The sequence below is a fragment of the Hyperolius riggenbachi genome, chromosome 3 (assembly GCF_040937935.1).
Source record: "Hyperolius riggenbachi isolate aHypRig1 chromosome 3, aHypRig1.pri, whole genome shotgun sequence".
Taxonomy (NCBI): Eukaryota; Metazoa; Chordata; class Amphibia; order Anura; family Hyperoliidae; genus Hyperolius; species Hyperolius riggenbachi.
In genome coordinates this window covers 152,244,528-152,267,920 of record NC_090648.1, presented here as the reverse complement: position 1 = coordinate 152,267,920, position 23,393 = coordinate 152,244,528, and the positions used below count along the sequence as shown (strand labels likewise).

Below are 23,393 nucleotides of genomic sequence, written 5' to 3'. Positions count from 1 at the left end.
CATAACTTTATTGCAACACCAAAGTGTTAAAAGGACCCTAAACGTCTTTATATCCGGGTTTCTAGTGCGACACTTTTCACGTTGTCACTAGCAACAAACTATTGCCTGGGCTAGGCAGAAACCCCCTTTTAGTTACATACCTTCTCCTTGTGTGTCCATTTTTCTGACAGTGTATTTCTCTAAAGGCTTCTGAATTTGCAAATTAAAAACATCCAGGGGCGGATTTTCCATAAGGCACTGTAGGCATATGCCTACAGGCGCCTTATGTGGGAGAGGCAGCCCCTCCTCATGAGACCTCTGACCTCAGGAGCTTACAGTCTAATCCATGCCTCATATAACTAACCTCAGGCACTTACACCCTAATCCTTGTCTCATGTCACTAAGGATGATATGAGACAGTAATTAGAGTGTAAGATTCTAAGGACAGTTAATGACGTAAGGCAGAGATTAGAGTTCAGAATATATTTACTTGGGGTGTGGCCTGTGTTTAGGGGCGGAGTTTAGGGCACCAGAACGGCTGTCCCTACAGTCCTACTGAGTTGTAAATCCAGCCCTGAAAACATCTATGACATATTAGGATCAACATCAGCAAATGATATATAATTTTACTAGACTGCATCAGATGGAAGGTTTAGCTTCGTTCCTGGGGAACGGGCTTGTGTAAGCCTTGGGAGTATAAGTGAAAGGGTGGAGTGAAAGATCCCAAACACCTTTGCGGTGCTGGTATGTCCTTCTGCATGATGTGCCGTGACGTGATCATGTTCATGAATGCACAGAAGAGTAATGGATGTACTAGGACATGGGGGGCCATAATCATGGGCGTAGCAATCACCCCTGTGACTCCTGCCATCGCAGGGGGGCCCGGAGGCTTTGGGGGCCCCCTCTTCCTCTCCAACTGCAAGTGCAGCAAGCTAGCAAAAAAAAAACCTCAGTTTGCTCACCAAAACTGTGTGTAATTTGTTTCCTGCTTCCAGACACTGCTTCACAGCAGAAACATTTCGGCAGCCATTCACTGGCTCCTGATCACGTGACCTGCATGGTGTTTGTGGACAAAGGGGGCCCCATGCTATCATTTTTGAAGGGGGCCCTATTAAGTCTAGTTACGTCCCGGGCCATAATGGTCTCTAGGAGCTACGGAGGACTATGCGGACTTACTGTTTGATTTTGATTTTACTTTTTTTAACAAACGCATCATGTAACCACTCTTCTTTAACCCACTGCTACTGCAGCAACTTTAGGTCTAAGTTTGTTCTTCAAGTGGTCTTCATTCTTCCAATTTACAGTGCAGAGATGGGAAGAGGTTAACATACGCCTGCTATAGAAATATATAGGCTGCAGTGCTTAAACCTCTGAGTATAATACCATTTGAAGATTCACCTGGCGTAGGCATTCCCTATCAGCATACAGGCTTTGGTAACTAACCCAGAAACAGCCAGACTATCTGCTATACAGTCTCTACAAGGGCATATTCAGAAGGTTAGCAACCAAATTCTCCCTATTTTACTCATAATTGGTTTACTTAAGGAGATCAGTGCCTGTATATAATCTACACATAGATGCCACATGTAATGGGATAGAATGCCATATTACTGATGCAGTTCCAAATTGCTCTGCCCTCAACTTCTGTATCTCTCCTTTTATGTGAACTATGTTTTTCTTTTCTGCTTTTCCCGAAGGTGGCAGGTAGGTGGGACAGATATTGTACAGTTAAGAAGACTGTTGAAATTGATGGGAAGATTCCTATTTATTAGGGCGTACAATTACTGCCGAGATTTTCTTTTCAAGCCTGGTGTTTTTCTTCCTTTGGACACTCCGGGAGTTTTATTTGAAGGTGAAATGAGGTGATGAACAATTTTCGCACCCTGGTTGCTGAAAGGAGTTCAAATGACTGCCGGTGCCATTTTAACTTGTCAGATTGACCAGGTTTTTTTTTTTTCTTCTGTCACTGGAACATTATAATGAGTAATTTTAGACAATAAAATTGATTCAATTACATTGCATTAGACATCTGTAAGTTTAAGAAAAGATATATGATGGAGAGCCAGACATTTCGCCCATGTAGTTCTGACAGATGGGTGTCATGAGCATGTGCAAAGCCAGCTAGCAGTGGATTTGTGAAAACCCTTAAGTGGCAGATTACACATTTTCTCAACTTTTTTATGTTGTTTTTCATTAATCTTGTTAACCAGTTAGGATCCATCCAAAATAAATCAGACATATTGCAATTAAATGTTCAGTACCTAAAAGTGGACATGAACTCTTGTACAGGACAGAAGGAAAACATAGAAAAATGCATCTTGTATGTATTTAGAGAGTTTAGCCTGTGCAATTCCCCCTCATCTGTGACTAATTACAGCTGTAATTTGATCTCTCAGCAGAGATGCCTCGGCAGAGCAGCAAATTTGTAAACACAGGATGTTAACCCTATGTCTGCTTTCATGAAAGTGGGAAGTAAACACTGCAGATTTATTGTAGGATTTGTATTAGCTGTAACAGAGTTTTTTTTTCTTTAAAGTTTATTATGCTGTTGCTTATGTTTTAGAGCAGAGGGTTCAAGTCCACTTTAAAGTTTTCTGTGAACATTGTAGTTTGTTTCACGTGTATACATATCCACGAGAGAGGAGTGTGCACAAAAGTGTGTACATAATTCACTCCTATAATAGTAATAAGCCTTACATTACCATCTTTGTTCACTGTAAATTAGATTGATGATAAACAGAAATTACCTAATCAAAAGTGGAACTCCTCTTACAGAGGATCTTTACTGTACATGACTTAGGGCCTATTTCCACTAGGTGACGAGTGCATTTCCAACTTGCATACAAGGAAGGAGGGGCTATGCACACCCTGCTTAGGAATCATGATTTTAAATGGAAAACCAGGTGCTGAGAGGAGTTGTCAATTTACATACAAACAATCATTAACCCTTGACACTCACATCAAGTTGGCAAACTTGCAGCATTAAAAACAACTAGGTTGCAAAATTATATTTTTTAAAGAGGAGCTGTTAGGTATAAGGTCTCAGAGAAAAAAAACACATATATCAGTAGCTAAATATTGGCTGTACTTACATTACATATGCATTTCACTGTCCACGTTTGGATTTCACAGAATTTTTATATAGTATTTGCAGAGAATGATGCTCCTGACAGCTCATGGCAGGTTCCATGTTTGTCTGTCTCCTATAAAGCCAATTGTGTCGTCATGTCCTCCCTGCTTCCTGATGATTCGACTCAGAAAAAAGACAACACTACTGTGCAGTGAATAGTAATTAGCCATGTGGCTAGGAACAATAGCGGACTCATGCAGTATACTCTGCCCAGAGATTTTTCAGTGCTGTGAGCTGGACTGAGTTACACGCTGTTGTAACATGAGCCTGTAACTTCTCACTAGCAGCAGAGGGGAGGACCCAAGGTGGGAAGAAGCAGCCCCAGAATGCTTTGCAGTATGGTATGTGGCCTCTCGGCCTCTTAAGAGCTTGGGTCTAACAGCCTTGCTGTTCAGCACACATCAAAAGTAAGAGAGATTTTTAACTTCAGTATTGCCTTTTTGGCTTCCTTCTAAACTGTTTAACACAGCAGAATAGAGGTTTAAATTAGCTTTTGCAGCCTGACAGTTACTCTTTAAAGTGGATCCGAGGTGAAATTTTACTCATTGCATAATTGTGTTCCTTTCCTATTGTTTATAGGGCATTCCTCAAGCCAAATACTTTTTTGTTTTTGTTTTAATACTCTAATTCTCTATTAACTAAATAAACCACGCCCACAGGTTTTCAGAGAGCCTTGGCAGTAGCAAGGGCTCATGGGAGCTCAGTCTGGGCAGGAGGAGGAGAAGGTGTTACTAGCCAGAGATTTCAGAGGCAGAGGGGAGGAGGGAGGAGGAGAGGGGATTAGGCTGATGGCTCAAGATACAGGTAAGCCTACCTCTGTGTAATGTTTACAAACAACATGGCTGCTGTCATTGTATCACAGGAAAAAATAATAATTTTTTATTGAAGCTGTTTGCAGCTAGATTTGCTGTGTAAACTATCTAAACTTTAGATAAGATATACAGACAAGTTACTTGTTATAGTTAGTTTTTCATCTCAGATCCGCTTTAAGAAAAGGGACATTAGCTTTCAAAATGCAGAGCCTTGACAAGGTCCTTCAGCACCCAAGGCACCCATCCAGCATCCCTCCCACCCCCGCAGTCACACACTGATTGCTATTAGACTAAGGGGCACCCAGGGCCCCCCCCCCCCCCCCCAACACCTTAATCTCTAGTTATCTGTCTTGCAGTCACTGCCATGTATCCCCTTTTCTTAGTTCTCTCTGCTTCAAACACAATAGGGAAATGATAGCTGAGTGAGTTGTGTGTCCCCTCCTACACTGCGCCCTGAGGCTGGAGCCTCTCTCGCCTCTGCCTCGGCCCTGCCAATATGGATTGCATGCAATAGCATTGTGTACTAGACCCTTACACCAGCGATGAGGTTTCCCCATTTATGGTAAGGGTCCCTACTCCACCTATACCAGTCAGCAACTTTGGATGCAGCACCCGTCCTGCTGCAAAACCACAACTCGAATCTCTTAGCCGTGCCATGCTTGGCTATAGGGATTTGGGTGGCTGCTGCAGAAAGCTGCAGCATGCAGTTCAGAATCACACCACAATGCAATTCAGATGGCAACCCAATGCTGGAATAGACAGCGTTTCTCTGCCCGATATGCCTGCGGGGAAACACTGCAGAGACGGGCTTCATTCAGCCCTAGTGGAAACGGGCCCTTAATGAATAAAACAGCTTTTTTTTTTTTTTTTTTACAATATACATTAGTAAGTCAATGGTTGCCTATTGTAAAATCTTACCTCACCCTGATTTAAATGCTAAAATCTATCAGTGATGTTGGCATCTTAAATGCTGGCAAAGTGAATTACTGCGGAATGTTTTTTTTTTCTCTTCTGTAAAGTGAGCAGGAACATCACCTGATCTCCCAGAGTGCTCTGGGGCCGAAGACTGCATTACATCATAGCCTAGGCTAAACATCTCTGGGAGGGCGGAGTTACATACAAATATACAGCAATATATACATATAAGAATTGCTGAAATCAGGATGTTTAGGGTGAGATGATTGGTGGGGAGAAGTGCTGCAATCATTGATGGAAATAACAATTCAAACCTAAAATAACAAAGTATCAGAAATTGGTACTCTGATTATCTGGCTCTGAAATGTACCCATTACCTGTAAGTTACCATGGAGTATATTCACTAAACTACCGTACTTTAAAAATGTAGGTAAGCAGACATTTTCACACCATTTAGTAAATATACCCCTATACCATATCTTAACAATAGCACATGGCCAGTACATGTGGGTACATTCTAATTACAGTGAGAATGTACCCGCACAAAGTTAAAATATCTTAACCGTCAAGTCTTAGTTAATTAAAATAAGAGGCTAATCTACAAAGTTGATGTGCAGTGGGGAATGGTGGAGAGCCTGTGTTATCTGGAAACCCTAAACTAGATTTTTGTTTTTAGAAGTTGTTTGTTATTCTGCAGCAAAAATTTGTAGTCCTCACCTGGGTCATATCACATCCTAGCAAGGTTTTCTAACTGATTAAAGTAACTGTCATGGTATGCAGCTGCATGATTGTACCTGCATTGCAAAACTTTGTAAGCAACCCAGATAGTCCTAGATGTGTTAGAAAACATTATCCCTACAGATAAACCCACAGCTGAACTCTGGTCTCCTACCTCTCGTGTCCCTATCTCTCCCTCTAGATTGTAAGCCTTTGGGCAGGGTCCTTCTCCTTTTGTGTCCTACCTGATCATGCACCTCCATTACTGTGAACCCATGCTATGCATCTGAGTGAACCTAACTTGCCTAATATCCATGCTCCATCCAGTGACTGACTAAGCATTACCTTGTACTCATACTGTGCTGCATGATCTGGTCTTTCTTGTATTCAGGTATTGTCATTTTGCTGTATGTCACCCCTAAATATTGTATGTATCCCTATTTATTGTCCAGCGCTGCATAATATGTTGGCGCTTTATAAATACAATAAATAAATAATAAATAAATAAGATAAATGTTGCTATTTCACTTTATGCGTCCTCACTGTGATTTGATATGATCCAAGTGATGGTCTCAAACTTTTGCTACCCATTAGATAACAATTTTTAAAGACACTAGTCCAGGTTTGCTTTATGACACAGGCTGTCTGCTGTTTTCCAGTGTACTTTCAACAAAGTAAATCAAGGTCTAGGTGTTCAGACGTGAAAGGGACTCTTTCATTCACTTAAAGAGAACCTGAGGAGAGAGGGATAGGGAGGATGCCATATTTATTTCTTTTTAAACAATACATCCTGCTCATCCTCTGCCTCTAATACTTTTAGCCATAGAACCTGAACAAGCATGCAGCTCAGGTGCTCTGACTGAAGTCTGACAAGATTATCCACATGCTTGTTTCAGATGTGTGATTTAGACACTACTGCGGTCAAATGGTTATGGCATCAGAGTGTGGGAGGGGTTTCACCACAATTTCAGCCATACAGACCTCCCTGATGATCTATTCGACAAAAGGTAAAGATTTCTCATGGGAAATTGGTGATCAGCTACTGATTGGAATAAAGTACAATCCTTGGTTAAAGGTCCTCTTTAAAGGATACCCGAGGCAAAAATAAACTAATGAAATAAACGATTGTATCTATCTTCCTTCTCCTAAAAGTGACTTTTTAAGATATTCCACAGTTTTATTTTATGTTTAAATCTGCTTTTTAAATTTTAACTGTTGTAGTGTTATTGCTCAATGACACATTCATTGAAGTATGTCAGAGCTAAAATATATGAACTATTGACCCTTTTTATCTCTTTTCTGCTCTTAGAAGCCATTTCTGCTAGGAAAGTGTTCTACAGTTGGAATTTCATATCAGTGAGGGTCACACTGTAGTCACTTCCTGTCTGAGTCAAGACTAAGTCAGCCACTTACATACCTAATATTTAACTCTTTCAGGCAGAGAAAGAAAAAAAATGAACACAGCATAGTTATTAGTGTGCTAGGCACTGTACATACCCATTTCTATCTCATTATGTCACATGTCACCTCGGGTATCCTTTAAGGGTTTTTCATTTATACAGACCAAAGTCCAAGCATTCTTTCCAAAAGAAGAAGTATTTATTGGCCGTTGAGATGTACCATACCAAAATATGTACTGAGAAGCATTCGAGTCTGCTGAGAGTAATTATAATTATTTTAATACTTTGGATGTACAATGCCAAGTGAAATGACTTATTCATGCAGTGACAGATGATACAAAAAATGTGGTTGGGAAGTGGAAAAAAAAATTACAGATTTCAAGTCAGGTGTGGGTTGGATTAAGGCGTCTGCCCCAGCCTTTATTGAGAGATTTGGAGTTTCATTAAAATTCAGAATTCCTATAGAAAGAATAAACCCCCTCTGCTACGGAGTCTTTTTGAGAGGGCACCCAAGCTGACCCACTACAATGAAAAGACTCAATGTGTGATTGACAGGTCCCTGCACAAACATGAGTGACAGCTTCATTTCAGCAACGCATGGAGCAGAGATGAGATGTGAATTGTGCAAAGGGAGAAATGATAGAGATACTTTGTTCTGTCTAAAAAAAGTGTCACTGACACACTCAGCCTTCCAGACTCCAGTGTTTAACCCCTGCAGCCCGCATGGACTTTGACTTGGGGCGTAGCAGCTCTCTCAAACCCAGACCACAGATGTTTTGTGTGTTCCAGAGAAACGAAATCAAATTAAATTAGCAGGTCTCAGTTTCCTAGACACTCATCTGCCACATACTATATGCCTAGCTGCTTTAATAATCTGCTCTCCTGTTGTACATATTAGGTTTTATTAGCCTCATACGATATGCGGAGTGACAGAGAGACCTGCAGATGTTCAACACTATATGCAAGTTTTATATCGCTGCAGAGGTAAGAGATTACATTTAAACTAATTCAGTACACATACTTCTAGATGCAATCAATACTGTATTATATTATTATTATTTACTACAAAATAGCACAAGATGATACAAGGACAAAACTTGCACTCTAGTTAATAGCATTTATATTATGATGACACTTTTTTTTGCAAGTGACTTAAAGAGTTTACTTAGCGATTCACATCACTTGGTGTCCCACAGTGGGGCTAGGGTTGTTTCTGGCTGTTTTGGTCACCCAGGCAAGTCTTCTGAAACTTTGAGTCCGCCAGGAGAAAAGTGCAATATATATTGTCTTGTCTTGTGTCAAGGATACATACATCTGACTAGATACAACTCACCAACTCAAATTCACTTAATACACATATAAACCAATCCTATAATTGTTATGAGGCAAGTGTGGACACTTTATAAGAACAATATACTTTTTATGTATAGCCTGAGTCTTCATAGGGCAGATATACAAACATGAATACAGTCCAAACTTAGAACAATGACTGCTTAATTAGCACATTAATAGCACCTACCATGTCATTGTTATGCTGGTCAAGCCTCTGTTATGCTAACATGCAGTGCCAATTTATGTGATCTATTACCACTCATACACTTCTTAACTGAACTAGTAGTTGTGTATAAGAAATCCATCAAGCGCAGTGTGCTAAGAATTTCTCTGTGGTGCCCCCTTCTGCAGGTGTCCCTTTAGGCATCTGCCTGGTTTGTCTATGCCTAAAAACATTCCTGAGTGGGGCTCACAATTTAACTAGTTACTGCACAGCATGCAGTATATCTAGGTCCTGGGAAACTGTTACTTTATCCGAAATCCCAGGGACGTAGATACTCCTCTCCCGCTGCAATCGCCCCTTTGCGGGGTCCCGCTCGCTCCCTCTTCGCCGGCAGTTAGTACATAGACCAGTGAATGGGAACATAGGGTACTATGCGTGCATCAAAAAAGGGCGTCGGGAAAAAAGGGCGCGTGGTGTAAACGATAAACAGTATTATCGTTTATTGAAATATTGTGTAGAATTTCGTTTACAAATAGTGTTTTAAGAATTTATAAATCACTAAACAATGTGTATGAGATCGGCAATTCTTAAAACGTTAATCTTCCCTATTTGTAAACTGAAACTTATATTTACGTTTGTTAAAAACCCTCCCTGTACCTATCCCTAACCCCTAGACCCCCTGTTGGTGCCTAAACCTAAGACCCCCCTATTGGTGCCTAAACTTAAGACCCCCCTGTTGGTGCCTAAACCTAAGACCCCCCAGTTGGTGCCTAAACCTAAGACCCCCCAGTTGGTGCCTAAACCTAAGACCCCCCTGTTGGTGCCTAAACCTAAGACCCCCCTGTTGGTGCCTAAACCTAAGACCCCCCTGTTGGTGCCTAAACCTAAGACCCCCCAGTTGGTGCCTAAACCTAAGACCCCCCTGGTGATGCCTAAACCTAAGACCCCCCAGTTGGTGCCTAAACCTAAGACCCCCCCTGTTGGTGCCTAAACCTAAGACCCCCTGTTGGTGCCTAAACCTAAGACCCCTCTGTTGATGCCTAAACCTAAGACCCCCTATGGATAATAATGTTTTACAGACATTAATAAATAAAAAATGTAAATAAAAAAATGTAATTAATTTTTTGGGGTGAATAATAATGTTTTAGAAATGTTTTAGAAATAGTGATTTAGTATCTTTATAAACATTATTCATCACGGGCTCATTTTGTAAAGTTAAATCATCACAAGCACAGTTATAAATCCTTAAAAATCTCCGGGCGCCGTTTGTTAAAACATTAATAATCTCCGGCACCTTTTTTTCCCAGTTCGGCGCCCATTAAACGATATTTATAATGGAAGTGAATGGGGCACCCTTTTTGTCCACTTGTCTCATGCGCCCAAATATCCTGCTTCCGGGTACTATGGCTGTATTTGTGGTTGACTTATTTGGATTGACTTATACACAAAGTCGACTTATATCCGGGTATATGGTAATCATTATTGTCTTTAAAAATCAAAATATTTTATTGATGTCATTCTTCCTCTAATCTTTTGTCTTATATTTTTGATTGTAGGGTTTCCCCCTTCTGTTAACCATCTTCTTTTTTTGATTTTCTTACTCTATTTTGAGTTTTTGAGTTAAGGGGCTATGTGGTTTACAGCATCTCATTGACAACTGTCAACAATACTAGCAAACTTTATTTAAAATGCAAAGCTAGGTTTTCCTGAGATGAAGAATACAGATGAAGGCAAAGGAGAGAAGACATCGGAAAGAATAGAAAGTTACTCCTCACTAGAGATGGCCCGAACGGTTAGCTGGCGAATGGTTCCCGGCGAACTTTTGGGGTTCGCGATTGCGGAGAACCGCAAACTTTTCCGGGAGTTCGGTTCGCCCCCATAGTGCATCATGAGGGTCAACTTTGACCCTCTACATCACAGTCAGCAGGCACATTGTAACCAATTAGGCTACACTCCCTCCTGGAGCCCCCACCCCCTTATAAAAGGCAGGCAACGTCAGGCTTTTCACTCAATCGCGTGCCTGCAGTAATTAGTGAAGGGATAGCTGCTGCAGACTCTCATAGGGAAGCTTAGTTAGGCTCTTGTAGGCTTCTTAGCTTGCTCCTTGCTGATTGTTATTGCTAAAGAAGCACCCCACAACAGTTCTTTTGAGAGCTAATCTTGTTCTTGTGATCTAATTTTTTTTGTGTGTATGTCCCACTGACACTTGTGTTGCATAGACAGCCTTGGTAATTCCTACACATTGTACACATTGTAATACCCACTGCATATACCTACCTGTTGTTCACTGTGCACCCACCCACCTATGTGAGCGCATACAGTGTCACTGTGCCTGTATGGTACCTGTCTGTGTGTGACAGGTGCACATTGTAATACCCATCACTGCATATACCTACTACTACCTGTTGTTCAGTTCAGTGCACCCACACACCTACGTGAGCGCACGCAGTGTCAATTTGCCTGTCCGGTACCTGTCTGTGTGTAACAGGTGCACATTGTAATGCCCATTACTGAATATACCTACTACTACCTGTTGTTCATTTCAGTGCACCTACCTACGTGAGTGCACGCAGTGTGATATGCCACTCCGTGCATACCTGTAAACTGTACCTGTGTGACTGCACATTGTATTACTCAAGTCAGCGCATACCTTTCACTTCATCCCCCCCCTCCCCCCCCCCCCCCCCCGATATGCACAAAATGGACCTGGACCAAAGTACAGTGCTCAGAAGAAGGCACATTCCATCAACTCCCAAGATTGTCAGGACGTGGTTGACTATTTAACACAGAACACCTCATCTTCCGCAGCCACCAGCGCTACTCCAAGTACCACATCCGCTACATTTGACAGTTCACAGGAAATATTTGGTGGGGAAATCACTGATGTACAGCCATTATTGTTACAACCAGATGAAGGCGCTAAGCAAGTTACACCACCTCAAATGTCTGAGTTAGGCGACACTATGTACGTAACGTGTGCAGAGGGGGATGATGACGTACCTGCTGTTGGTGCAGTTTTGGAGGTGTCTGAGGCAAGCGAAGCTGGGCAGGATGATTATGATGATGACGATGATACGGATCCCACGTATATTTTCCCAATAGAGGAGATGAACAGGGGGACAGTTCAGAGGGGGAGTCAGAGAGGAGTAGGAGGAGATGAGTTCCTGAAAGAAGCAGGGGGAGCTCATCATCAGAAACAGCTAGTGGCAGTGTCTGGCTCCATGTATTGCCACCTATGTACAGCCAGCCAACATGCCCTTCAACGTCAGCTGCTGATGCCACCATAGTGCCATCACCCCAGGGGGGCTCAGCGGTTTGGAAATTTTTTAGTGTGTCTGCCTCAGATCAGAGCAATGCCATCTGTTCTCTCTGCCTCCAAAAATTGAGCCGTGGAAAGGCCAACACCCACGTAGGGACAAGTGCCTTAGGAGAAAAGGCACATGGAGAAAAGGCACAAACTGCAATGGGAAGAGCACCTGAGCAAAAGCAGCACATATAAGAAAAGCCACCCTCCTTCTACTCTTCCTCCTTCAGGTGCATCATCTTCAGCTGCTTTCTCCCTTGCACCTTCACAGCCACCCTCCTACACTCCGCCTCTGACCTTGAGCGGTTCCTGCTCCTCTGCTCACAGCAGCCAGGTGTCTGTGAAGGAAATCTTTGAGCGGAAGAAGACAATTTCTGCCAGTCACCCCCTTGCCCGCCGTCTGACAGCTGGCTTGGTGGAACTGTTAGCTCGCCAGCGGTTACCATACCAGCTGGTGGCTCTGAGGCCTTCCGTAAATTTGTGGCCATTGGGACACCGCAGTGGAAGATGCCAGGCCGCAATTATTTCTCTAAAAAGGGGATACCCAAACTGTACCGTGAAGTTGAGAGGCAAGTGGTGTCATCTCAGGTACACAGTGTTGGGTCAAGGGTCCACCTGACCACGGATGCCTGGTCTGCCAAGCACGGTCAGGGCAGGTACATTACTTAAACAGCCCATTGGGTCAACCTGGTGACCGATGGCAAGCAGGGAGTACGTGGCTGTGCAGCGGACCAACTTGTGACACCGCCACGGCTTGTAGGCAGGCCTCCTGCCACCTCTGCTCCTCCTGCTACATCCTCTTCGCTGTCGTCATCCTCCTCCTCCTTGGCTGAGTGGCAGTTCAACTCTACTGGTGCTGCGATCTCCTCTCCAGCTACACAGCCCCAGCTCTCCAGGGCCTATGCTGCATGCCAGGTACGACGGTGTCACGACATCTTAGACATGTCTTGCTTCAAAGCGGAGAGTCACACTGGAGCAGCTCTCCTGGCTGCTCTTAACAGACAGGTGGATCAGTGGCTGACTCCGCACCAGCTGGAAATCGGCAACGTGGTCTGTGACAATGGCAGCAATCTCATTTCCGCGTTGAATTTGGGAAAGCGGACATATGTACCTTGCATGGCACATGTGCTGAATCTAGTTATTCAAAGATTTGTGTCAAAGTACCCAGGCTTAGAGGATGTCCTGAAGCAGGCCAGGAAGTTGTGTGGGCATTTCAGGCGGTCTTACACGGCCATGGCACGCTTTGCGAACATTCAGCAGAGAAACAAGATGCTGGTGAGACACTTGATATGTGATAGCCCGACTCGCTAGAATTCGACCCTGGTCATGTTCTCTCGCTTGCTAGAAGAGGAGAAAGCCGTCACCCAGTACCTCTACAATTTCAGTAAAAGGACACAATCTGGGGAGATGGGGATGTTCTGGCCCAACAACTGGACACTGATGTGAAATTCATGCAGGCTCATGCGGGCGTTTGAGGAGGTGACCAACCTGGTGAGTCGCAGTGAAGGCACCATCAGCGACTTGATCCTGTATGCTTACTTCCTGGAGCGTGCCATGCGTAGAGTGGTGGATCAAGCTGTGGAGGAGCGTGAAGAGGAATAGTTATGGGAGGAAGTGTTGTGGGAGCAGAGAGGTTGATGAGGAAGGTGTTTCTTTGGAGGAGGAGGTGGCGGCAGAAGAACAACCGCTTGAGGCGTCTCAGGGGGCTTGTGCTGCTCAACGTTCCCATGGTATTGTTTGTGGCTGGGGTAGGAGGAAGACTTACCTTACATCACTGAGGAAGAGCAAGAGGAGATGGATAGTACATCTGGATCCAACTTTGTGCAGATGGCGTCTTTCATGCTGTCCAGCCTGTTGAGGGACCCCCGTATAAAAAAACTCAAGGGGAATGAGCTGTACTGGGTGGCCACGCTACTAGACCCTCGGTATAGGCACAAAGTGACGGACATGTTACCAACAGGGATGGTCGTAGTCAGCCAACTTCGCTACGCTGGAACTACGCGTAGTTTTACGCAACTACGCTTCGCCAAACTATGGCTTCGAAATCAAATATTCGCTTCATATGCATTTCATAGAATACGCGTTAAAATACGCAATTACGCGTAGTGCGAAGCGTAGTGTATGTGGATGCTTATGCACGTATGTAGAAAAATTTACACATTAATTCCTACTTAAATGCTTATACTGGGAACTCTTCAATGCATACATTCCCCTTTCCAATGCGTAAATTTGTAAGCATACAATCGCACGTGGAAAATTAGACACGAGTAACATCACTACACAATAAACATGTTAACTACGCATAGTGGGCATAAGCTACACGTAGCTGTACTTTGCTACGCGTAAATTCGTAAGCGTAGTTTTTAAACTTCACCTACAAACTACGATGCGTAGAGGCGAACTACAATGCGTAAATTCGCACTGGCATAGTTTCTGCTCATCCCTGGTTACCAACTCACCTAAAGGCAGAAAGGATGCAGCACATGCAGAACAAGCTGGCAACTATGCTTTACAATGTGTTTAAGGGTGATGTCACAGCACAATGCAATAAAGGTACCACTGCCAGTAATCCTTCTCCCATGTCCACGCAGGCAAGGACCGGATGCTCCCGCAATCTCATGGTGATGTCGGACATTCTATAGTCCAACGCCTCGCCTTAACGCTTCCGGATCCACCCTCCACCAACGCCTGGACCGGCAGGTAGCCGACTACCTGGCCTTAAGTGTGGATGTAGACACTGTGAGCAGCAATGAACCCTTGTACTACTGGGTGCGCAGGCTTGACCTGTGGCCAGAGTTGTCCCAATTTGCCATCCAACTTCTGTCTTACCCTGCCTCAAGCATCCTATCAGAAAGGATCTTCAGCGCTTGAGATAGTGTCATATTGCAACAGGATCTGGATAGGATGGCTATATGGGCACATACATGGCAGATGAAATTCAATGTTGAAAAATGTAAAGTCATGCATTTTGGTCATACCAATGGTCTAGCACCATACAAAATAAATGGGATACAGTTGGGGACATCAAACTTGGATAAGGACTTAGGAGTACTCATCGACAACAAGTTAAATAATCGTACTCAATGCCAAGCCGCTGCAGCTAAAGCTAATACAATTTTGGGATGCATTAAAAGGGAAATAAAAACTTGAGATGCTAGCAAAATATTGCCCCTGTTTAACTCTCTAGTAAGGCCACTTCTGGAATATGGAATTCAGTTCTGGGCACCACATTACAAAAAAGATACAGCAGTTTTAGAGCAGGTGCAGAGACGAGCAACAAAATTGATACGTGGGATGGAAGGTCTCACTTACCAAGAAAGGTTAGATAAACTGGGTTTATTTAGTCTAGAGAAAAGACGCCTTAGAGGGGATCTAATTAACATGTATAAATACATCAGAGAGCAATATAATAGCTTGGCGGATGAGCTTTTTGGCCTCAAAGGACTAGAGGACATGATCTGCGCATGGAGGAAAAACGTTTTAGCCATTTATTTAGGAAAGGGTTCTTTACAGTAAGAGTGATTAAGATGTGGAATGCATTGCCACAGGATGTCGTTATGGCAAACTCTATACCTGCATTTAAAGGGGGCTTAGATGCTTTCCTTGCGTTAAAAGACATCCATGGCTACAATTACTAGGTAATGCCTAATGATGTTGATCCAGGGATTTTATCTGATTGCCATCTGGAGTCGGGAAGGAATTTTTTTCCCTTTTGGGCTAATTGGACCATGCCTTGTAAGGGTTTTTTCGCCTTCCTCTGAATCAACAGGGATATGTGAGGGAGCAGGCTGGTGTTGTACTTTGTTCTCTGGTTGAACTCGATGGACGTATATCTTTTTTCAACCAAAATAACTATGTAACTATGTAACTATGCAGCTGGAAGCATTGTCACTGAGAAGAGAAGTCGCCTAAGTCACAAAAGTGTTCAGTTCCACACCTTTATCAAAATGAATGAGGCATTTATCCCGGAGGGCTACTGCCCGCTCAAAAACTAAGTCAGTACCCACACACAGCGACTCTGCCTGCACGCCGCATGACTGCCTGCCCCAAGACTAAGTCGCTCCCCACAGAGCTTCTCTGCCCGCAGGCCGCTTGACTGCCTTCTCCGCTACCACCAACAGGGTCCAGGACTCCAGGTGGATTCCTGAATTTTTAAGGCTGCTGCTAGCAGTGGCCGCTATACTAATTTTTCTGGTGCGTGTACATGCCTGCCTAATTTTTCTGGCTGCACTGCAGCTGCAACAACAAAACAGAAGGCATGTACATGTGCCCATTCCCCTTTGTGATCATTACCTTGCCGCGGTGAAGGGGCTTGCTTATCACAATGAAGCAATGACCGACGGCTATATGAGTGTCTCGGAAGGGGGGGGGGGCACACCCAAGATAATAAGGTTGTTGCTTCATTGTGGACAGACCAAATTTGATCAGCTGGACAGTCACTGTTGTTCGATCATTGAGCTACCACAGCCCGGCGACCATATGGGTTTGAAAACCGCCACGGCCTACACTCTCGCCATGGTGCGCACCAGTCCAACATGGCCGTCACAACAAAAACAGCTTTTTGCAGTGCGTTACACAGTGAGTTTGGTCTGTCAGTGTGAAGCAGTATTCTAATTACACTCCCTGATTGATGTATACATATGCAAGATGTTTTCAAGCACTTTATGCCTGCAATTTAGCATTCAATGGGCCTGATTCACAAAGCGGTGCTAACAGTTAGCACACTAGTGAAAAGCCCTTTATCATGCCTAAACTCTGTTTAGGCATGATAAGTTTAGGTGTGATAAGTTTAGGTGTGATAAGTTTAGGCATGATAAGTTTAGGTGTGATACGTTTTTAGGCGTGATAAGTTTAAGCACCAACTGGGTGAGCACCGCAGTGCACAGCTGATCAAAAGTTTTGCTCTAGCAAAGTCTGGTGCACTTTGCATAGAGTTTAATGCCGCTGCTTTGCGTGCGGGACTTTGCGCGCGATCTAAACTTATCATGCCTAAACTTATCATGCCTAAATTGAGTTTAGGCATGATAAAAATGGTTATCACGCCTAAAGTCTTTAACTGGGTTATCACCGCTTTGTGAATCGAGCCCAATGTGATTTCTGCCCTTAAAACGCTGCTTTGCGTCAAATCCAGATTTTTTTCCCCGGGACTTTTGGCGTCTATCCCACTCCGCCATGCCCCCCTCCAGGTGTTAGACCCCTTGAAACATCTTTTCCATCACTTTTGTGGCCAGCACAAGTGTTTCTAGTTTTCAAAGTTCTCCTCCCCATTGAAGTCTATTGCGGTTTGCGAAAGTTCGCGCAAACTGAACTTTCGCGGAAGTTCGCGAACCAAAAATCGGAGGTTCGGGACATCTCTACTCCTCACTACCCCAAAAGAGCCTCAGAATCAGGAAGCAAAAGAAAAAGGTGTTTGGGGAGGTTACATAAAAAGCAGATATAAAAAGTGGTACTTATTTTCTCCATTAAAAGACCAACGATTGATGTGTTTTGTTCTTTTTTCTCATTTATTTTTGTTTCTATTGATTGGTTAAAGTTTCTGAAAAAAAGACTTGCATGTCTCTGTAGGGTGAGTAGCACATTCCCATATTATCATCCTGACCTCTTGAGGCAAGGAAAGACCCACCCTCATTGCTGAAATGCATGCAAGCTGGTGAAATGAGAGTTAAAGAGGGCAACATGAGCATTGGTTCTTTTCTTGATGACTACTTGCCCACATGGGTAACAAGTTATTTGACATCTCAATGGGGTGGATATGTTTAGTGATTAACATATAAAAAAAATGTAAATCAAGAATACTCCTGTTATATGACAGCTCCTCTGGTCTGCGCAAGAACAGCTAGCACACCAGTACTGGACCCAAGAGGGGGAAACCCTAACTTTTATCTTGCATGTAATGCCCAAAAGTAAAATTTGCATGGGGCCCCACAATATAATAATTGCTTTTAATGGTGACCCTGTATAAGGAACATTAGACATTTTGTGCTCTGGGTATCTCCTCACAGGCCACAACTCCTTGCCTGCAAACTTAATATTGTCTATGTGAGGCTGCCCTTAGAAAAACAAGACAATCCAAAAGATTGCATAAGAGGCTGATAACATTCAGTCAAGAACTCACTTCTTATCAAGTGGTCCAGTGCCACTTGGTGATCTGACCACCAGACACTCCTTCTTGAAAGGTGGGTTGGACTGTATTTTTTTGCAAGTAGATATACATTACATTTTTTAAACTTTAATTCCCATTTTCAAGCATGTATCTCGTATATCACCCATAGCTTGTATACCACCATAGGTTAGCAAGCAGAGACCAAATTTACCTTTTGATGTCAAATTAAGCTTCTGGAGCAACAAACCTCTATTAAAAACTTGACTACATGATCTGAAGCAGCAGAGTTGAATAAACTATATAAAAACCCTTTGAAAGGAACTGCTGCTGTTTGGGTCAGTATCATGATGCTGTTTAGATTGCAAGGGGAGGAGCACAGACGAATCTCCCTGAGAGAATTGCAGCTGCAGCTGTGGTAGTCTGTGATGCAGGAAGTGACTCTTGAAGGAGTTCCTGATCAGATACATTAAAAATGAAATATTTCTAATCCCCTAGTCATGAAATCTGGCAAAACAATTAAAACATGATTTTTCGCTGAGTACTGTCTCAGGTCTAAAAAAATATTTCTGCCTGGCATGAGACATTAAAGCAAATGTTAAGCTGTCCCCTCTCCATGCCCTCAGTCCACCCCTGTTCCTCATAGTAATTCCACGCCTTCGGGGCTTCTTGGAAGGTTTTGGAAGCACTCTCATCCCCAATTGTTTCTGAATAGGTGCGCGGACTCGCATGTGCACAGTATGGATCGCTCATCTTTGGAAGCACTTGAAGATGTATTCGACCTGTAGGTCGGATAATTTCACCTGGGTGACAGCTTTGGAATAAGCCCCAATATATGATTATCTTTAGTCCACGCTTCATCACCAGTCATTACATCAACAGTGCAGACAGGCCCTGCTAATTCCTCTGTGTTGCTTGCAGGTTCAGCAAACCCACACTGCATTCCCTCAGTAAATTCTCGCCATAGCACACTCAGTGTCCTGCTGCCAGCTTCCTCTGGGAGGTCTGCCTCACAGCTGATTGACATGTCGCCGGCGCGAAGACCCCACTATCAGCTGATTCCACTGCTGTAAGCTGCATAGTGGTCTGTTATACAGCAGCACCTACATCCCCTGGACATCTGGAGATCTGTGCATGGAGCAGAGAGGGTCAGTGACATCCAGATGAGAGACCAGACCCAGCCACACCATACAGCCTTGGTCCCCGGGCTGCAAAAGCGGGACACCGCTTACACCGCTGCCTTGACAGCATTCCTAAAAGGTGAGACCTGTCCAAGGAAAGTTGCCCTTTCTGACTATTAGTCTCTGAGAGCACTTCCTTTCCTTTGTGAGCTCTGAAATAAGGAAACGGAAAAAAGATTCCGAAAGTCTCTATGGTATCCAGAGCCTTTCCTCTCCATAGGTGAGTATCTACGTATTTATTTTTTTTACCTCCCTTCACATTTCCTTTTATTTATACACTGGCTTACTGGTGCATCCTGTATCCACATACATGTGAAACATTGATGATTGCATCTAAATTTCAATTTGGCAGCATAAAAATAAACTAGGAAGCAGCTTGTGCAAGTTTGTGGGGAAAAAAAATCTTTAACACACCAGATAGAAAAGTTTCTTTGACTCATTGCTGAATCTCTGATGAGCTTTCTAGAGACACAGATTTCAGCAATCTGCTACACCAGAAAAAAAAAAGACAGCAGAGCCTACTCTACCAGGAACAGTATGGTGAGGCAGGCTGGATAAGGAGATCCTCGCACAATGATAATAGCTGGTGATTTCTGTGCAATTTGCATTTCTTCAGAATAAGCTCATTGTAGAATCTGGTTTGGGGCTATTTTCTAAGTACGTACAGTACAGATATTTTAGTTGTCATTATCCGTTTTTCCGAAGTGAAGCGAAACATTGAAAAAATGCATTGTTTTCCCTTTCTTATGAGCCGCATATGTTGCAGTAACTAATTGCGTACTGCTTCTCAGTTTGGGGAGTGATTATGTCATAGACAAGTGCTCTTTCTTCAGTAATTCCATTTACTCAGTTAGCTTCTGGAGGCATAATGCACACATTTAGAGCTGTAAGTGAAAAGTCTGCTAAAGATAGCCAGCAGCTTTCATTCATTAAAGAATAACAGCACAGATTACGAAAGGGGGAAAAAAGTCAATTTACCTTGTATCATATGAGGAATCATCAGCCAGCCTTGTATAATAACTGCATGTCACTGGCTTTAAAATGACTTGGCAGGGATTTACAATTATTAAGCCTTGGAGAAAGTTAGTTTTATTATGCAGCACTAATCAGAAGTTCACTTTTGTCTCATTGACGGATATCAACGGAGTGAACTGATTAAATCTGGGATATTTTTTAATTACTGGTGCTTTTCAAAGTTGTTTGACAGAGAACGTTGGTGTATATTTCTCCATGCTGTAGAACATACAGCTGGGCATCTTCAGTGGTACAGGGTAGAATGGTAACCAGCACTTTCACCTTGTGCCCAGGGCCGCATTTGTACTCTTTACCGCCCGAGTTCACTGTCACCAGCTACCTTCTTCCTTTTCTACCTCTTTACCACCCAAGGCCACTGTCACCAGCTACCTTCTTCCTCTTCTACCTCTTTACCGCCCGAGTCCACTGTCACCAGCTACCTTCTTCCTCTTCTACCTCTTTACCGCCCGAGTCCACTGTCACCAGCTACCTTCTTCCTCTTCTACCTCTTTACCGCCCGAGTCCACTGTCACCAGCTACCTTCTTCCTTTTCTACCTCTTTACCACCCAAGGCCACTGTCACCAGCTACCTTCTTCCTCTTCTACCTCTTTACCGCCCGAGTCCACTGTCACCAGCTACCTTCTTCCTCTTCTACCTCTTTACCGCCCAAGGCCACTGTCACCAGCTACCTTCAACATAGGTAGCCAGATGACCCCTCCCCCTTCCCTCTAGTATAGGTAACCTGATGACCCCCACTCCAGTATAGGTAGCCAGATGACACCTCCCCCCTTTCCCTCCAGTATAAGTAGCCAGATGACTCACTTAATCCCTCCTTTTCCCACTACCCCCCTTTCACTATAGGTAGCCAGCTTGCCTTCACACCGCAGCAGCCATCAGCTCGTCTCCAGTGCTGAAGCTTCCTTTTCTCGTCTGTCTCCAATACTGCCCCAGTCCATAGCCGCCCGCCACAATGCAAATGTGCACAGAGAGCAAGGTGGCCGCTGCACAGGCTGCTGGCAGCAGAATCCCGTGGTCAGGTACTTTCCTGATCTCCCTGCATTGCAGCATTTTCAAGCAGGCAAATTCTGCATAAGTTTAGCCTGCTGCTATGGTGCCCTTGCTCCTGTGGTGCCCTAGGCCATGGCCTAGGAGGTCTTGGGCTAAATCCGGACCTGCTTGTGCCACTACAATTTTACATTTGAATTTCAGTCAGGGTACTATTTGTGTAATTGTGTGAAGTTTATGTATTCTCCTTAAAGAGACTCTGTAACAAAATGTTCAGCCTTATTTCTTCTATCCTATAAGTTCCTATACCTGTTCTAATGTGGTCTGTCTTACTGCAACCTTTCCTAGTTGCACAGTGGTTGTATTATCTCTGTTATATAATCTTAATCTTATCTTCTTTCCTTTGTCAGTTTTGTTGGCTCAGGCAGGAATGTGCTGCTCTGCTGTGATAGATAGAAGTTATACACACCCTCTCCACGCCCCCTCCAGGCTCTGTATGAGTCACAGACTGATCTTCTTTCAGCCTATCACATGCTGGTTAGCAGCCATGTTTTTTGTTTGTAAACACTGCCTAAAACTGGCAATTACAAGCCAGGATTGCAGCAGGGAGTGGCAGAAACAGTAAAGAGGGGCCCAGGAGAACATAATGAATAGAATGGTATGCTTTTTATTGTAAGAATTTTAGAGTACAGATTCTCTTTAAGTTTGTTTGGGATTTAACCACACACTCCTGTCTCCTCCTACATCTACACAAAATGTTAGTAAGTTAACTGGTTTGTGGACTCATGTAGTTAAAACTATACCACACTTGCGACTGCTTAAAGGGAACCAGAGACGGACAGAGAGGGAAAATGAAAAAAGATTTCATACATACCTGTGGCTTCCTCCAGCCCCATAAGCCCGGATCGCTTCTACGCCGCAATCCTCCACTTCCTCTATCGGCGGTACTGGGTCCCATCACTTCCGGCGGACGCGGCCAATTGTCCGCATGCACAGGGGCTCCCTCGCACGTGTACGAGTATGGAAGGAGCCCCTGTGATGCGGACAATTGGCTGCGTGCTGTCGCCGACTGGCTGACTGGCCGAAAATACGGGAGCCTGTACTGGCGGATACAGGCAGCGGAGGACGGCGGCGTGGGAGCGATCCGTGCGTATGGGGCTGGAGGAAGCCCCAGATATGTATAAAAGCTTTACTTTACTTCATCTCTGGTTCTCTTTAAGCTTGATGTTGCATAGTTTCAACACCGACCAATCCTGCACACGGGACGCAATAGCACGTCCGACTCAGATGTCTATAGACAGCTGGGCTCAGTAATTCGGTCAAGAGATGTTTTCATTGGCTCCTTACCTCCTGGTCACTATAAGCCAAACAAAGTTTTCAGGAAGTGAAAAAAAATGAAAAAAAGCCTCTGGTCCTTAAAGGTACCAGAGACTCACGTCCAAAAAGAGTTAAAGGACCAATACCGTGAAACATTGTAAAGTTTAAAATGCATACGTGTGAAATGTACATGTCCTCCAGGGTAAAATGCACTATAAAATACTTTTTTCTATGTTGCTGTCACTTACAGTAGGCAGTAAAAAGCTGGAAGGTCTGACTCTGGACTAGCCCCAAGGCCGAATATACAGCTCAGGAGCCTATAGGCACATAAGCTCTGGCACCCTAAACCCTGCCCCTTAGCACTGGCCACAACTCTCAAGTAATGCCGCCTTTTCTTATTAGATAAAACCACACAAGGTAATATAGATATTATCAAAGACAAGTAGAGAATACCAATATTATGCAGCAGTTACCAATGATGTGTAGCATTTACCAAATATAGGCTGATATTACTAACATCAAGGCCACTGAAAGTGTCTTCCAGCTCTCTCTCTCTGCCTCCCTCTGCAGAGTGTGAGTGGAGCGATTACAGCAGGAATCTCACCAGCTTCGGCATTAGAATGATGATGACATTTCTCCTCTACAGCGCCACCCAGCATCCTCTCCTTGATAACAGCGGTGCCATCAAATGACGCCGCTGTTACCAAGGAGAGGATGGTGGCCCGTGCTGCAGAGGAGAGATGTCATCATCACTGGAATGCCAGAGCTGGTGAGTTTCCTGCTGTAATTAATGCTCCACTTGCACTCTGCAGATATAGGGATGGAGATAGTTGGGGAGACACTTTAGGCAGACAGCGAGCCACCTTTCACAAATGGGCCACCTGTAGGCATGAGCCTACATTGCCTACAGTAAAATCCAGCCCTTGTTAGCCAATTTCCACAAGGCAGATTCTCAGTATTTCCTTTATTCTTTACAAAAGCACTCCTTGGAAAGGATCTATACATTTACAAAGAATCTAGTCA

General features: G+C 43.8%; 1 long non-coding RNA gene across 3 annotated transcripts in view; it reads right to left on the bottom strand.

The window, feature by feature from the left end:
- Positions 1–1,755: 1,755 nt before the first annotated feature.
- The window catches only part of LOC137561194 (uncharacterized), a 59,685-nt gene continuing 38,047 nt past the window's right edge, over positions 1,756–23,393 (bottom strand). For all 3 annotated transcript variants that reach the window (XR_011029914.1, XR_011029915.1, XR_011029913.1), the window contains exon 3: positions 1,756–1,945. This is a non-coding gene — a long non-coding RNA (uncharacterized lncRNA). The remainder of the gene's footprint in view (positions 1,946–23,393) is intronic.